The following is a 17,527-nucleotide window of genomic DNA, read 5'->3' on the forward strand; positions in this document are numbered from 1 at the left end:
AAATATCTCGTAATATTGATAAATAATTATACTGTACACGTGAAAAATGAATCATGCATGGCCATATATGAATGCTTCATACATAGTCATTAGTGTGAGCCAAAAAAACCAACCTATCGAATTTACGTCTTAAAAAGTACCTGTATATCGAGAAAAAAATTCTTTCATTGGGCAAAATTTTTAGCTCAATTTTGAAAAGTGTCGGTAGCCATTTGAAATTTTCCATATAAATAACATTTTTGATTAAAAATATTATAACTTTTGAACCATGGGAGACAAAAACTCGGCTCTAGAATATTCTTGTAGGGCATTAAATTTCTTAAAAGAGAGTCATAGGAGTCGAATTTGTAAACTTGATATTTCGTATACTAACAGGCCATCGAAGTCTAGAGTAAACAGAATCATACAAATTTAAGGCTTTATTTGGATTTTCCAAATACTTTTCTTTTATTGTGATCGATAACAAAATATTATTTGTTAGAACGTGGATATTGTTGGTGATTTCATTGCACTATACATGTAAAAAAAATTTTCTCATTGATATTTTTAATATCAAAGCCTTAAATTTGTATAATTCTGTTTACTCTAGACTTTGATGGCCTGTTAGTATACGAAATATCAAGTTTCCAAATTCGACTCCCAGGACTTTTATTAAAGAAATTTAATACCATACAAGAATATTCTAGAGCCGAATTCTTATCTCTCACGGTTCAAAAGTTATAATGTTTTTCATCAAAAAAAATTTTTTTGCGTGTTATTTAAATGGGAAATTTCAAATGGCTACCGACACCTTTTAAAATTGAGCTAAAAATTTTGCCCAATGGAAGAATTTTTTTTCGATATATAGGTCCATTTTAAGATATAAATTCGATAGGTTGGTTTTTTTGGCTCACCCTAATGGCCATGTATGTAAATTGGCCAGGTATGCCAATGCATACATAGCTTGATACGGCCATATATGACTTGATATGACGATGTATAGAAATTTTAACTAAATTAAAAAAAAATTTTTTCATTTATTTGTTTTTTTTTTTTAAATTATTTTGGCGACGCAGAGATTATCAGATATGCGAATAATTAAATTCCTAATCGAATTTGAAGTTTTTAATTCAGAGAAAAAACGCTAGACTTATTAAGACCGCACCCGCTTCAGTAAGATTTGAACCCGGGACGTTCCGTATGAGAGACCGACGCTTTGACGACTAGGCTATGCAACTGACAGTTACAACGAAGTTTAGTTGTGCTACGTAAGATTGAAAGAATATAAACACTTTCGAAAAAGCAAAATATAATCATCAATATGCTGTTAGTGATATAAAAAAAAATTCCAATTTTTTTCCACTACAACAACCTGTTTATAAGTAATTGTAATAGTCAACTCAAATTTTTTTTATAAAAAATCTGTATGTCTATATATGACTATAAAAGGCCATACATGGCCATATATGGCCATAAATTTTTAATTAATCACGGGCATACATAGTCATACAAAACCATGTATGGCCATATATGGCCTTATATGATTCATATATGGCCATGCATGACCTAAAAAAGTTGGTATGGCCATGTATGGCCATATATGCTCGATGTATGACCATTAGGGTGCTTCGTTTCCGGCGAAAGTATTTTTTTCGTTGCTCATCAAGCAAAATATTGTTTTTTATGCTGAAACAAAAATTCCTGCCAAGTTTGAGCTCTTAATTCCAATCCTAAGTACATTCCATTTGATTTCAACGATTTCCCATTTAAAATACACGTAAATTAAATTACTTTTTTTTCAACTTTCTAATACTCAGCTGCGTTTTATGATATCAACGCGGTTTTGGTCGCAAATTGTAGGGCATTTGATGTTCTTCAAAAGTGCCCATAGTTACTTAGCTGTGATTCCAGCTGTTTTACTTGTGTTCGTTGCGGAAGTTATTTTTCCTATGAAATTGACCTTTATTGGCTTGCAGAACGTAAACCAATGAAAGTACACTAAAAATGCTAATGGAAATTTTATAGGAAATTTTATTCCCTTCAAAAAAAGTCCTATGAGTCAAGTCGTTAAAGTCCATAGTTTCCGAGTTATAGTAATTTTAATAATTTGAAAAATAAAATATAAACAAAAACAATTACAATTGATATTTTATTTTTCAAATTATTAAAATTACTATAACTCGGAAACTATGGACTTTAGCGACTTGACTCATAGAACTTTTTTTGAAGGGAATAAAATTTCCTAAAAAATTTCTATTAGCATTTTTAATGTACTTTCATCAGTGTTACCAAATGGACTCATCTACTTTCCCCTAAACGCCCGCTTAAAATCTTCTAGATTGAAATAAAATCCCCTAAATTAAATGACTTTGAAATTATCAGACGTCTGATGACTTTTTGAATTTGTTTTTTTTAATAAATAAATTATATAAATATAAATTAAAAATTTGCACGTGAAAAAATTAAAAAAACTTGAAGAACATTTTAGGATAATTTTTTTTTATAAAAATTTATCTCTTAGAAACTTAAAAAATTTATAAAATGTCTGCTGACTTTAATATCATTAAATCAAAGATCTTATAATCAATATTGTAAAGCTTGTTGAAGAATCAATGTACTATATATTGTGTTTAATATAAAATGTGTTTAATTATGATTAAAAATACATTAAACTCTTATTGTTTTATTAGTTTAAAATTTTTTTCCGAAAAAAATAAACCATTTTTAGTACAGGTGATAAGAAAGTATGAAAAACATATTTTTATACGAAACTTAGTATAAATAATAAGTTATATTATATTTTATAAATTATTTAATAGTTAAAATCTTTTAAAATTTTTCAAACATTGTTTAAAACCCTAATAAATTATTTAATAGGTAAAATCTTTTAAAATTTTTAAAACATTGTTTAAAACTCTAATATATTATCTAATAGTTAAAATTTTTAAAACATCGTTTAAAATTCTGATAAAGTATTGATCACAGATTCATCTACTTCGCTACTATAAATTTCTGAACTACAAAATTTTTTAAGCATACTTTTCGTAGGTTCGAATGATGCAGAATTTGAAAGATTGTCTTTTACTCGCAAAATGTCTTCAGCAGTTTTCACCGACATTTGATTTCGAAGTTTATTCTTCACAATATTCATTATAGAAAATGATCTTTCAACGCTAGCATTGGAGAACGGTAAACTTAATAATGAGGTAGCAAGTTTAGAAATATGACTAAATCGTTGTTCTCCACTTGCTGTTGTCATTTGGCTAACTTCAGACCGAAATTCATCCGTAGTTCCCGCTTTTTTCTGAATCGTATGAAGAAGATTCCATTCACTTATAATGTCATCAACAGTACCACCTGAAATATTTTCAAAAGCCAATGCAATTCCTGAAATATCTTTTGGAAAGGTCATATTCATTTCTTGTATGGAGAATAAACTCATGGTTTTTAATATATCAATGTTTTTAGGCAATCTTTTTTGTAATTCGAGACATAAGGTAATTAGAAAAAGTTTGAACCTTTCTTTCACTCCAAATATTTCATTATGAAATTGATGCGAAACTAAATTTTTCTGCTGCTTATCTATCAAATGTTTAATAGCTTTAAGATGTGCATCATCACATGCTTTTGTTACCGAATATCCGAAATTCATGTGATTTGTAGCCATAACATGAGGTTGAAAGTTATAGTCTGAAAGGTCTTTTCTATTCATTTTCGCGAGTTGCTGTGGGACCACAATTACTTGCAAAATGTCGAACAATAGGTCGTTCAAATCTTCAAATAATTTTAAACAATCAACTTGATCTTTTTGGAACAGTTCATTTAAGCTGGTAACTTTTTTCAAATATCTTTTCAAAAACATCAAATAAATGAAGTTTTTGTCATCTTCAAACATATTGTATAATTGTTCGGCAGCGTAACACCTTTCTTTTTCCTTATCTGTTTGAAAGTGTTGTTTCAATGGTTCCCACTGATCCAAAATTGTAGAGATAGCAGACATACGAGCTAACCACCTCGTTCCTGATAGTCTAGCTATTTTAGTAGGCTCTTTTGTATTTTCAGTCATCAACTGATACAATTTTTGATGCTCAATTTGCCTCTTACTGCTCATCGATAACCAGTTATAACTCTCTTTAATTAAAAAATCTATATGTTTTGGTAAGAGTTTGAAGGCTTCTTCAGCAGCAAGGTGTAAAGAGTGACAAACACACTTTACAACAACTAAATGGGGAATGAGTGCTGTTAAACGAGAAGCGAGAGAATTGTGAGCTCCAACCATAGCATTAGCACCGTCAACGCCAATCCCAATAAGATTATTTAGATTTAATCCACCGTCCTTCATATTATTAATAAACGCATCATATAGAGCCGCAGCTTCACCAGATTCAACTAACACTAATTTATAAAAAGATGTAATAACTTTAAGTTTATTTTGACTGAAATAGCGGATCATGATACACATAATTTTTTTTTATCTATAGCTGTTGACTCATCTACTATTGCAGAATAATGTGAATCACCAATATCTTCAATTAATTCTTGAAGCATACAAGGAGCGATGACATTAAGTACAAGTGATGTACATTTTGTACGATGCAATTTGATGTCGTTTAAAATTTTACTCGATTTATCTAAGCTTTTAATTAAAACACCTAGTTCATCATGCCATTTTTCTTTTTTTTTTAAAGAAAATATGTTTTTTTATCTATAATGAAGCATGTTTGTAATTCTCATTGATAATTTATTAAAAAAATTTTCAAAATTTCTGTTCTGAACTGAAATCGTTCTTCGTTCATTTTTTTCAACTTGAATTTAAGGAAGTTCGTAATCCCCTGAACAAATCCCCTAAAAAAATGTTTCCCCTAGATTTCCCACCAAGCCGTCTAAAATCCACCAAATTTAGGGGAAAATTCCCCAACCTGGCAACACTCTGATCTCAGCGTCTACTGAAATCGCTTTTAACACCTTGACTTCAAGTGTCCGTATAGGAGAAAAATGCGCGCTTTAGCGGTGCGCGTGGAACTATTTTACTCTCTTTTACTCCCTCCCACCGAATTATCGATCGGCGAGAGTCTCTTACTCAGTCTCCCTTTTTTTTTCTCCGAATAAAATTTCTCCAAGGAAAAAAAAATCGCGTATTAATTTAAATAAATAATAATAATTTTTTTTTCTTTTTTTTTCCAAATCGAAAATGAATAATTGTCGTGTTACATTCTGGGGTACTACCCCAGAATAATTAAAAATATAAATAAATTTATATTAATAATTTAAATGTTCAGGTTTGACATCATTAGGGTATTTATCGACCCCAGGCGTGTCCGTCGTCGATTATTAATGATCAAGAATTTTTTATAAATATTTGATTAGGGTTACATAATAAATGGTACACCACATTTACTAAAACTAGGTATCTTTTAATTAATAAAATATTAGGTTGAGTCAGTCAGTCACCGGACCGAGGTCCGGTGACTTAGATGTTTGTCGGCTGACTGCCTGTTCTGTCTCCGCAGATCCAGTACAGAAAATTATAAAATTATAAATTGTATATAGTATATAAATTATAAATATAGTATATAATTTATAAATTATAAATTGTATATAATTGTAGATAGTATAGTATACTGAGTAGTAAACACATGTTTATTTCTGTACTCATTTAATTCACATATTTTTTGCTATTATTTAATTATTAAATTTTGGATATTATATTTTTTGGATTCATAAATTTTTTGTAAACTAGTGTATATATAAGATTTTCACCTTTACTTGTTATTCAACTTATTTTTGGTGATTGTAGTATTTTGTTGTTTTGGAGGTTAGACTTGGTGATTTATTAGTGAATATCCTGTGATAATGCCGTGTGTTCTGTGTTTTTCTGATATTACCGATGCTGCTCACTGCATTAAAGCTAATTGTCAACTTAAACACAAATTTCATCCGGCTTGTGTCAAGTTGAAATATAGTCTTGGAACAGCGACTGAAGCAGTCGAATATGATAAGAGGAAGTGTCCTGTCTGTTCTAAAACAAGTCTGCTGAATTTAATGGCAACTTTAGATTTACGATTAGCTAAGCTTGATAAACTTGATGAGCTAGATAAATTGGGTGCATTGCAACAGTCAGCAAATCAACTACATAATAAGTTTGATACCTTGAAAGTCAGACAGGATGAACTAGCTGGAAAACTAGATGATACACAGAAAAGAGTTGGTGATTTAGAAAAGGGTAAAGGTGTCGAGAGCTCTAATGATGTTACTGACAAAATATCTAAGGCAGCTGATCTGCTAGTTAGTTGTAACTTTGAACAGAGAGCTCTTCAAATTGAAACATATGCTCTTTCTGATGAACTATCGATTTCAGGGTTACAAGAAAAGGAAGGTGAAGACTTAAAAAAAGCTGTTGGCAATCTCCTAACTATGTTGGATCCTCCGCTGGAATTGTCTAAGCTGAAGTTTGCACGAAGAATTGGTAAGCCTGTGCCTGCTGGGACACGTGCACCCAAGCAAAAACATAAAGATGTTTTAGTTAAGTTTGATGGAAAGGAAACAGTGGATTCCATCATTATGCAAACTAAAAGCATGGAAATTCCAGGAAACAAGCTAATTATTGAAAGTGGTGTGTCATCTGATCCTGTTCGTCTCCATCGTCGGCACCCGTCAGTACTATATAAATTTAGGCAGCAGATTATGAAATTGTACCCTAAGCTGTTAGCCAAAAATGTCTGGATATCTGGAGGAGTGGTCTCTGTTAGATTTTCCTCGGAAAAGCCTCCGTTGAGGCTTTTGCCATCGTCTGGATTTGAAGTTTTAAAGGCGAACTTACAATAACTAGGATCTGCTCAATCATCATCAACGTCTAATATTTTTAATAACCTAACTGTTACTTCACAAGATTGTCAGCCACTAAATGTCTGCCATGTCAATATTCGCTCACTCAACAGCAACTTTAATTTATTTGAGGAATTTTTTAGAACACAAATGTTTGATATTATAGCTGTTAGTGAAACCTGGTTAAACTTTAATATGTCTGATGCTCAGTTTAGACTTCCATCATTTACTTTATTCAGAAATGATCGTGCTAACAGAAGTGGAGGAGGAGTAGCGTTGTACATTCGGAGTTCACTTTCAACAAAAGTTGTTCTTTGCTCTACGTATATTCAAAATCATCCGGAATATCTTCTCATGGAGGTATGGCAATCTTCAAGGCAAAAAATTCTGGTTGGTGTTGTTTACAACCCGCCGTTATCTGACTCACGGAGTATACTTGAGTCTGATCTGGATGATGTTATGCCTCATTACAATCATGTCATTCTACTTGGTGATTTCAATATCAATATGACTGTTGTCAGCCCAAAATCAGATGGATTTATGGAAATCTGTGGATGTCTAGGAAAGGACTTACTTAACTTTAAGGATACTCATCATAATGCTAACAGTCATTCATGGATAGATCATTGTTTAGTTAGTAACTTGGACTTAGTTTTATCATCAAGACATTCTTCTGAGCCATTTCTCGCTGATCATGACCTGATTTCACTTCAGTATGATTACAAAGTGCCGATTTCTAATCGGAAAAAATTTTGGTATCGCAATTGGTCTAGGATTGATGATGACTATCTACAGCAATAATGCTCAAGTTTAGATCTCTCATATCTTATTGATAGTGAGTCTGTTGATACTATGAATATTTATTTACATGAACATATTAGAGATGTTGTTGAAGAAGTTGCACCGCTGAGAGAAATTAATGTTCGAGAGAAACCTGCACCATGGATTAATAGTGATATCAAGACACTACAGCGTCGAAGATCGAGGCTTTATAGAATCTTCAAAAGATCGGGATTTGCGTTTAAAGAGTATGTCAATTTTCGTAAAGTGATTAAGACTAGAATTATGAAGGCCAAGCAAAATTACTTTGGTCAGCGTTTTCGGGACCGAACGAATGCGAAATCCTTTTGGAATGATTTGCGTAAACTAGGTTTAGTTAAGGGTTCTGATTCAACTGTCAATCCAAATATAGATCTAGAAGAACTAAATAATTATTTCGTTAATGCGACTGGAGATCCTTTAGATTTGATTGATTATGAGTATTTTGATAGAGTAGTGCCAAAATATCATAGTTCTTTCACATTTAAGTCTATTAACTGTAATATTGTCAAAGAGGCAATCATGAGAATAGCTTCTAGCTCGATGGGTCCTGATGGTTTTGATATCAAGATGTATAAAATACTGTTACCGTACTTTTTGCAATATATTACTGATTTACTCAACTTTTCTATCTCTTCAGGATGTTTCCCATCGGCCTGGAAGCGCTCTTATGTTGTACCATTACCAAAGGTTCACAGTCCAACTAATTATTCAGATTATAGACCAATTTCGTTGACATGTACGTTATCGAAATCTTTAGAAAGATGCGTTCACGATCAAATTATTGATTACTTAATTACTAACGGGATAGTTGATCATTATCAGACTGCTTTCAGAGAAGGGTTAAATACACAAAATGCCATCCTAAAATTGTGTGATGATATTCGACTAGGCATGGATAACTCAATGATAACTATTGCGGTTTTCTTTGATTTTAGCAAAGCATTTGATTCGGTTGTCTTTGATATTTTGATTTATAAGTTAAAAGCTATGGGATTCGAGAATACAGTTATAAATTGGATCATATCGTATTTAAAAGGTAGGCTACAAGCAGTCCGAATTAATGTGACTAATAGTAGTATGTCGACATGGAAGGATATTTTGAGTGGTGTACCGCAGGGAAGTGTCCTGGGTCCACTGCTCTATTCTATCTATGTTACAGATCTCGGGACTCTACTTAAAAGATGTTTACATTTATTTTACGCTGATGATCTAGTTATTTATTTGAGTTGTAAGTCACAAGATATCTATCAGTGTGCTAGTACACTTAATGATGAAATTTATATAATCTCTGAATGGTGCGAAAAAAAACGGCTTAAAATTAAACAAGGGTAAGACAAAATCAATCATTTTTGGCACTCCACAAAAATTAACTGATCTACAACAACTAACCGTCCCTAGCATCATTGTAAATGACGTAGTCGTCAGCTACTGTAAGTCAGTAAAATATTTAGGTGTTATCTTGCAGGATACACTAAACTGGTCTTCGCAAGTAACAGAGGTTTGTAAAAGCAGTATGAGAGTGCTTGCACAATTGAAAATGAATGGTGATGTCTTCAGATTGCCTATTAGGCGGCGTTTAATAACCACTCTGATCTTGCCTATTTTTGACTACTGTGCAGCAGTCTATACTGACATTACTAGTCAACAGCAAATGAGACTACAAAGAAAACTTGATGCATGTGTCCGGTACATTTTAAAAATCTCTAGATATAAACATGTCACTTATTATTATAATGAGCTTCGATGGCTTACTCTAAGGTCTAGGCAAGAGTTTTTCTTATCTTGTATTGTTTACAAAGCGTTATATTTAAATCAAAAGCCCCTAATAAGGAAAGACTTGTATATTTTAGAGCTCCGTCTGCGTAGAGGTGATGTCCGTCAGGATTACCTTGTTTTACCGGGATGTCATAGTGCTAAGTATTATAAGTCATTTATAATATCTGCAATAAGAATTTGGAATCAATTGCCTGATTATTGTACTACAAAGCCTACCTTTGCGGAATTTCGTACCTCTTGTTATGAATATTTCCTAAGTTTAAATTAATGGTAAATGTTATGATTACTGTTAGAATTTATATTTATGTGATGATTGAGTTTGATATTGTTATATTAAATTATTTAATAATGTAATTATTTTTACTCTTATGTATACTATATTATTGTTAAATTATATTGTACTAAGGGATGGCCGCAAGAAGCTTCGACTTCATGGCCAATTAAATAAAAAATAATAATAATAATAATAATAATAATATAAATTGTCCAACGTCGCATTTCAGGTTACCGTAGCGAACGTCGTCGAGGCCTGGGTCTCATGCCTCGTCATGAGTTTAGACTACGGGCCACGACGGTGTTCGCAAAAATCGCTTATCTACTGTAGTTACTTTGATGAAGAATTTTTCTTTACCAAAGTTTTATTATATATTATCAAAAGAAAGGCCCTAGGGGTATAAGCATGGTGAATTTGCCCCCGAAAGGTATCGGCTTGATACTGCGGGGATTTTTAGGTACTAATAAGATATTAAGATCCTGAGAGTTTCAGCTTTTGAAACCAATCGGTCTTCGAGAAAAAGCCAAATATGTAAAAATCAGATAAAATGAATATTCTCAGAGACTATGTTATCGATTGACTTATACTCGGGATATGTTTTGGGGGTCGATAGTAGCTCCTCGGAAAAAAATTGGGAGCTTGATCGGTCGACAACAACCTCGAAAAAAATGATTTTTTAGTTTTAATTTCGACTTTTCACGATGTTACGGCTCTGGTACAATTATGAAATAATTTTTTTTGGATTCCTCATCCAATTTCCTATAGACTTAAGTGCTTTTAAAATTTTTAAAAAAGGTACGCCATATAGAAAAAAAAAAATAAAAACCACTTTTTAAGCAAATATTTACTTTATTTACATGTTTAAAGTGTGAATCATTATTTTTCTAGTTTGTATATGTTCTTGAATGTTATTTGCAAAAATAATCTCTGCATCAGCAGTTAAATTTTGTCATATCATATAATATCAACTAAAATATTATAAACATTATACACATATAAAACAGGAAATAGATTTTAGTTTGTAAATTATAAATACATAACAACAAATGAAAGATATACTTGAGAAAAAAAATGTATAATCATATTTTATCAGTCTTCATCACTATCCTCATCAATCACAGGTGAAATACTGTCTCTATCAAATAATTTGCTAAGTATTTCAGCAGGCCTTAAAATCTTTGTTAAATATCTCCCGTGTGATAAATAGTAAACAACAGCAGCAACATGAGAGCAACATCCAATTGTTCTCAGACCATTTGCACACTCACAACTATGCCTCAATATGCTTTTTGGACCAATAGCATTTTTTTTTATACTCAATAAAACATCTATTATACTCAATAAACCTTTCTATTAATGTGTCTGGATTGAACTTGAATTTTGAGTATATTTGACTGTTCTTTCACATATTGAATAGTGAGATTACCTGTTTCATCAAGCATTTCTGCTAAATAGGAAACAGCCTGTTTCAATATGTATAGTAAGCGTCTTACTTCCGACTCAGAGTTTTTGGATGAAGTCATCGAAACAATGAAATCGCAAAATAATGTAGTAAATACGTTAGCTGAAGACGTTCAAAAAAATTGAAGCAGAGATTATTTTTGCAAATAACATTCAAGAACATATACAAACTAGAAAAATAATGATTCACACTTTAAACATATAAATAAAGTAAATATTTGCTTAAAAAGTGGTTTTTATTTTTTTTTTCTATATGGCGTACCTTTTTTAAAAATTTTAAAAGCACTTAAGTCTATAGGAAATTGGATGAGGAATCCAAAAAAAATTATTTCATAATTGTACCAGAGCCGTAACATCGTGAAAAGTCGAAATTAAAACTAAAAAATCATTTTTTTCGAGGTTGTTGTCGACCGATCAAGCTCCCAATTTTTTTCCGAGGAGCTACTATCGACCCCCAAAACATATCCCGAGTATAAGTCAATCGATAAAATAGTCTCTGAGAATATTCATTTTATCTGATTTTTACATATTTGGCTTTTTCTCGAAGACCGATTGGTTTCAAAAGCTGAAACTCTCAGGATCTTAATATCTTATTAGTACCTAAAAATCCCCGCAGTATCAAGCCGATACCTTTCGGGGGCAAATTCACCATGCTTATACCCCTAGGGCCTTTAAAAATTATTATTTAAATATAATTAAAGCCAGCACGTAACAGTCGTTTATTAGATTTTTTTTGTTGTCTTAAAATTAAAAATAAATTTTTTTTGTTTTCGTTACAATTTTATAAAATTTCATACGATTGTATAAAATTTTATCTAATTATTCCTTCCCTTTTAAGATCTTACTTCATAAAATTGTATAAGATGTAACGTTAGTAACGTTAGTAACGTTTCTACTTACTATACTTTATTTACTTAATACTAATATTTAAACTTAAACTTATTTTAACTCTTAATTTACCCCTTAATCCTATTGTGGATTGGCTCGCCGGATTGCCAGGATTCTAGGATAGGATATCAGGGTGGTGACGTTACTATTACTAATTAATATTGAATTGACCAGAAGACCTTTTCAAAGATATATATATATAATATATATATATAGATATTTATTGAAAATGGACTTAATAACAAAATACAAGAAGAAACTGCTGTAATTTATACTTTATAATTGCACCTTCCCTAACGGACCCAAATTACGGTAAATTACGGTAATCCACCGTAAAATACCGATTTACCGTAATTTATGGTGGTTTTACCGTAATTTACGGTGGATTTACCGTAATTTACGGTAAATCTACTTGAATTTTACGGTATTCTACGGTAGATTTACGGTAAATCAGATTCGCTAGGGTTGCTTCTCAGTTTATTCTGCTGCTGACTGCTTGTCTGTTATCTGGTTTACTTCTTCTCTGCTGTTACCAATATACCCCTATACTGTCTACTGCTTACTGCTCTGCTTCTGCTATCGTTGCCAGTATACCCCGTATACTGTGTATCGCTGCTCTGCTGCTGCTAACCGGAATTTCTCCCAGTTTTAATGCTTTCAATTGCCAGCTCCCGAGTATTTTCCCAAAAGGTGCTTTTACTCTCTACAAGATATTCTACGGTAGTGAGCTGATCTGCCTGCCTTCTTTACGTGTTATTGAATCGGTTTTAAATCTTTTGAGTAACCCGTCCTCAAACGAAAAGCGATCAGCGCCCTTTTCCGCCTAGCGGCGGCACTCGGAACTACCGCTGCTATGTGGGAGCGGTTTCCCATCTTCTCTCTCTTTCTTTTTCTTTACTCTCTCTCTTCTTCTTTTCCTCTTCTTCGCTTCCGAGAATTTTAATTTTTTCTCACCTCCGGGCGGAAAGCGTCAACTTTCGTCCCGCTGTGCAAAACGAAGTTGCCGCTTCCCGCCTCCGTCGAGGAGAAAAATAGTATACACTCCTCGGGAAGTAAATAAGAAAGCCTCAGATCACATGTTTGTTGACCTCGGCTTCGCCTCGGCCAACAATTACATGTGATCTGAGACATTTCTTACTTTACTTCCCTCGGTGTGTAATATACTATTTTTCTCTTCTGCGAATTTTTTTCTCTTTTTTTTTTCTTCTTACTTACACTTACACTTAGATATATATATATTTTCTAACGTATTTATTTATTTATTTTTTTTTTTTTATTTTAAATTAAAATTTTTGTGACTCGTCACAAAGATAGTATAAAATTTCATATAATTTTATGAAATCGTATAAAACTTTATAAAATTTCATACAATTATATCAAATTCCATTTAATTATTACTTCCCTCACTAAGATCTTACTTTATAAAATTGTATAAGATTTTATAAAATATCATAGAATTATATGAAATTTGATCTAATTATTACTTCCCTTTTAAGATCTTGCTATATAAAATTTTATAAAATTCTATGAAATTTGATAAAGTTATATAAAATTTTATATAATTTTAGAAAATTGTGTAAAACTTTATAAAATTTTATAATATTTTATACAATTTTATAAAATGTTATACAATTTTATAAAATTACATTTATTTATTACGTTCCTTATTCAGATCTTACTATATGAAATTTTATAAAATTTGACAAAATTGTATGAATTTTTATAAAATTTTGCTGTGAAATCTTATAAAATCTTACAAAATTTTTTAAATTGTATAAAATTTTATATTACTTTATAAAATTTTATAAAAACATTTTTTCCCGGGTAGTGTTAAATTTTATCACGTAGAGGGTCAAGGTGACCGCGTGAATTCATTGTAAAAGTCGCGTAAAGGGTCCAGGGGCCCGCGCGGGAATAAAATAAGGTTTTAACCACGTAGAGGGTCTCGTTGACCGCGTGGAAAAATAGTTTAAGAAAAGTTGTGTGTGTATTATAGTCCAGGGGACTCAGTGTAAGTGGGTGTGGGATATAGTCAAAGGTAGTTGACATTAGGTAATAAAGTTTATAGGTAATAAGGTTCATGAGGTAATGAGGTTTATAAGGTTTATAAAATAAAGGTATAAAATATTGTCAAGGTTAAATAAATAAAGGTTAAAATTGTTAAAAGTGAAATAAAATTAATTAATTATGAATTATCCTTCCTCTTCCTTCTCTTACAAATTAAACCTTACGACGACCCTGATGATCTAAGATCCGGCTCTAGAAGGCCGTTATCAATTCCAGTGGCGCCCTTGATAAAGGACGACCAGAGTAACAGCAATAGCCCTGTTATATATCCAACTCAGAACAGTCATGTTCACTATCATCGTAGTGTATTCACTGCATAATAGTGAAATCGACTACTTTTTTGTAGTACTATTTATTATTACACTTTAGTTATACAGGTACTACAACCTATAGCTGAGGTGGTTTTTTTTACTACGTTTTCCTAGTTCCGAAAACTTTTTTTTCTCTCAGTGCACCATTATTAAAAATGACATTTATCTAAAAAATTCATGACTTATGTTTTAATTAAATTATTTTTTGTAAGTGAAGTTATTAAATTGCGGTTCTTGATTGCAAATAATAACGAACTAAAAAATATTTTAATTGTTAGTTGTAAATAACTTTAATCGGAAAATTAAAATATTTATTAATTGAAACTTAGTTTAATTAAAAAAAATGATTATTAATTAAAGAAAACTATAATAATAAGTTATTTGAATAATTGATAATTGATTAGTAGATTTTTGCATTTAACAAGAAACAATCATGGACCACTGATTCACCAGCAGTAGTCCAACGTTGCGAACTGATAATCGGCCAGTCATAAGTAACCATTCATTGGCTAGCCATCGGCAACGTCGTATGATTAGTGTTTCCTTTACAGGAAGTCATATTCTGATATGAAACCAGCAATGCCATAACGTATAGAGGAGGGAGGGGCAAAACGGATTCTTAAGGAAATATTACGTTTTCGAGGACTCAAATACGCTAAATCTTTTTTTTTTTCATATTTAAAGTAAATAGAAAAAAATGGCACAGCTTCATTTCTTTGTGCGAAATTCATATCCCCACTGCCGCAACCTGTCGCAAAGTTGGCCGCAAAAGTTGGCATTTCTATTATTAGTTGACGACAACTTTCCGAGAAACTTGTCGACAACCTTCGGCTTGTGTAACTGTTGACTATAAGTTGGCTACAAGTTGCTCAGAAACTTGGCGACAGGTTGCGGCAGTCGGTTGTCGACAAATTGCGGCCAACTTACCATAGTATAATGGGAACGATTACCATAATATTATGGTAATCGTTACCATAATTCTTTCACGTGCGATATGGGAACTGTTACCATAATGATGGGAATTGTTCCCATACTTATGGCAACATTTACCAGAAAGTATGGGCCTATATCCCATAATTCCCTCGGAAGTTGATGGTGATGATGAGGGTGGCTCTCTTCATTCTTTCAGGATAGTGATGGCGACATCATTGTCCGGGAAGATGAAGAAGTCTACCATCTCATGTCATCATCAGGGTTTGAGTCCAACCGAGCGCGTCCCCGGGTGGCGGATAGGGGAATGGCCCAGACGACGACTCCTGTCGATATCATCTTTGATGATTTTTCGCGTGAAGAAAGTTTGGGTTAGTGAGTTCCATAGAGGGTTGTTACCGGTTTAACCACTGGTTTGCGACCTGAAAAAGACTCACCGCGGACCACTCAGGAGAAGCTACACTCCTTAAAAACAGAGACGAGCGTGATGGTTAAAGGCCGAAAATTTATTATGATGGACACGCAGATTAATAAAGATTCGTTTATGGGGCAGGGGAGGGATACCTCAGCCACGGCAGCGTCAGGTGGGTTAGCAGCACCTGCGCGGTCGACTACATCCAGCGACTGCTCTACGCCCTTGGTGGACCACTTGGCCAAGGGGAAACGTATCGTCGACACGCCAAGTGAAACCCTAGTGAAGTTTACTGGGAGCTGTGGGACGGAATTTCCCACACTACGAGACGTGGCGATTTCCCAGGAAGACTCAGGACTGGAGGAACTCCGAGAAGTCTTTAAAGAGACCCTGCGGACAATCACAAAGAAGAGGACAGTGGCATCAGAAGTTACTGCCGGTGTGAAAGAAGCTGCGTTAATACTAACACAGTTGCTTACCCACCGCAAAACCTGGAAAGATGCTCAGAGAAAGCTTGCGGTTGTCGAAGTAAAGGAGCGGGAGCGCCTCGCTGAGGATTTAAAACACTCCGAACGACTTCGGAAGGAGGCGGCTCAATCTGGAACTCCTAAGAGGAAAAGAGAGATACCTGCCAAGAATGGGAAAGAACACTTCAGCCCGCCAAAAGGACCTGAAGAGTTCATCGTTCATTCCTACTCTGAGGTCACGGCTGGAGACAACACTCCCTGCGGCAATGAGGCCCCGAAAGGGAAGCGCCCCTTGTCGTCGCCCGAGGAGGGAGAAAGGGAAAAGAAGAAGAAGAAGGACAAGGAGAGTGGAGACCAGAAGTCCAACGAAGCTCCATTCGTCGTAGTGGAAGGGAAGAAGAAAAAGAAGAAACGGAGGAAAAAGGAAAAGAAGGCAGCAGCAGGGATCAGTGGAGCAAAAAGACCAGGACAAGACGGGACACCCAATGGACCAGCGACGGAACGGACCACAGCATCCAAGGAGGCCAAGCGGCAGAAGAGGCGACAACGGGCGGAGGCCGTTTTGATCACACCAGGTGAGTCGAGATCGTCTGGGGAAGTTTTAAAAGCATTGCGATTGAAACTCTCTCCGGAGGATCTTACTACTAGTGTAAGATCGATAAGGACAGCCAGGAAAGGCGGTCTTCTTATTGAGTTCGAGGGATCTGTCAAAGATCGCTCCGCTCTCGATAAGAAGATTACCGAGGCGGCTGGTGGAGTTGTCGCGGTGCGCCATCTCGTTCCTACCACTACGGTGGTTATTGACGCGCTGGACGCTGCGACAACAGTTGATGAGGTAAGGGTGACCTTGCGTCGGAGCATCGGTGAAGGTGCGGACGAGCTCAAAGTTAATATAACTAAACCCAATAAATGGGGAGCAGTCCGTGCCTTCATTGAGGCAAGATGCGCCGTCGCCACTGCCTTAGAGACGTTGGAAAAGGTAAAAGTGGGCTGGTTGGTCTGCCGTATCCGCCGCTGGGAACGGCTCGATCGATGCTTTCGCTGCCATGGTCTTGGTCATTCGGCCAGATCATGTAAGGTGGAAGTTGATCGGTCGGGCCTTTGCTGGCGTTGCGGCCAGGCGGACCACCAGGCCAAGGCCTGTCCCAATCCACCACGCTGCCACCTCTGTGCGGCAGTAGGAGACGGGCGATCTGTCGATCACACAATCGGTTCGAGGCGTTGCACTTCTCATAAAAATGGCTAAGGTGCTGCAGGCGAATCTACAACGGTGCAGGACATCGCTGGATCTACTTCTGGCGCGGAGACAAGACTG

General features: G+C 34.3%; 1 protein-coding gene across 7 annotated transcripts in view; it reads right to left on the reverse strand.

Annotated features, from left to right (window-relative positions):
- The window catches only part of LOC130663729 (protein dissatisfaction-like), a 69,710-nt gene that overhangs the window by 5,673 nt on the left and 46,510 nt on the right, over positions 1 to 17,527 (reverse strand). The gene's annotated exons all lie outside the window — the stretch shown is intronic.

This window comes from Microplitis mediator, chromosome 2 (assembly GCF_029852145.1).
Source record: "Microplitis mediator isolate UGA2020A chromosome 2, iyMicMedi2.1, whole genome shotgun sequence".
Classification (NCBI taxonomy): Eukaryota; Metazoa; Arthropoda; class Insecta; order Hymenoptera; family Braconidae; genus Microplitis; species Microplitis mediator.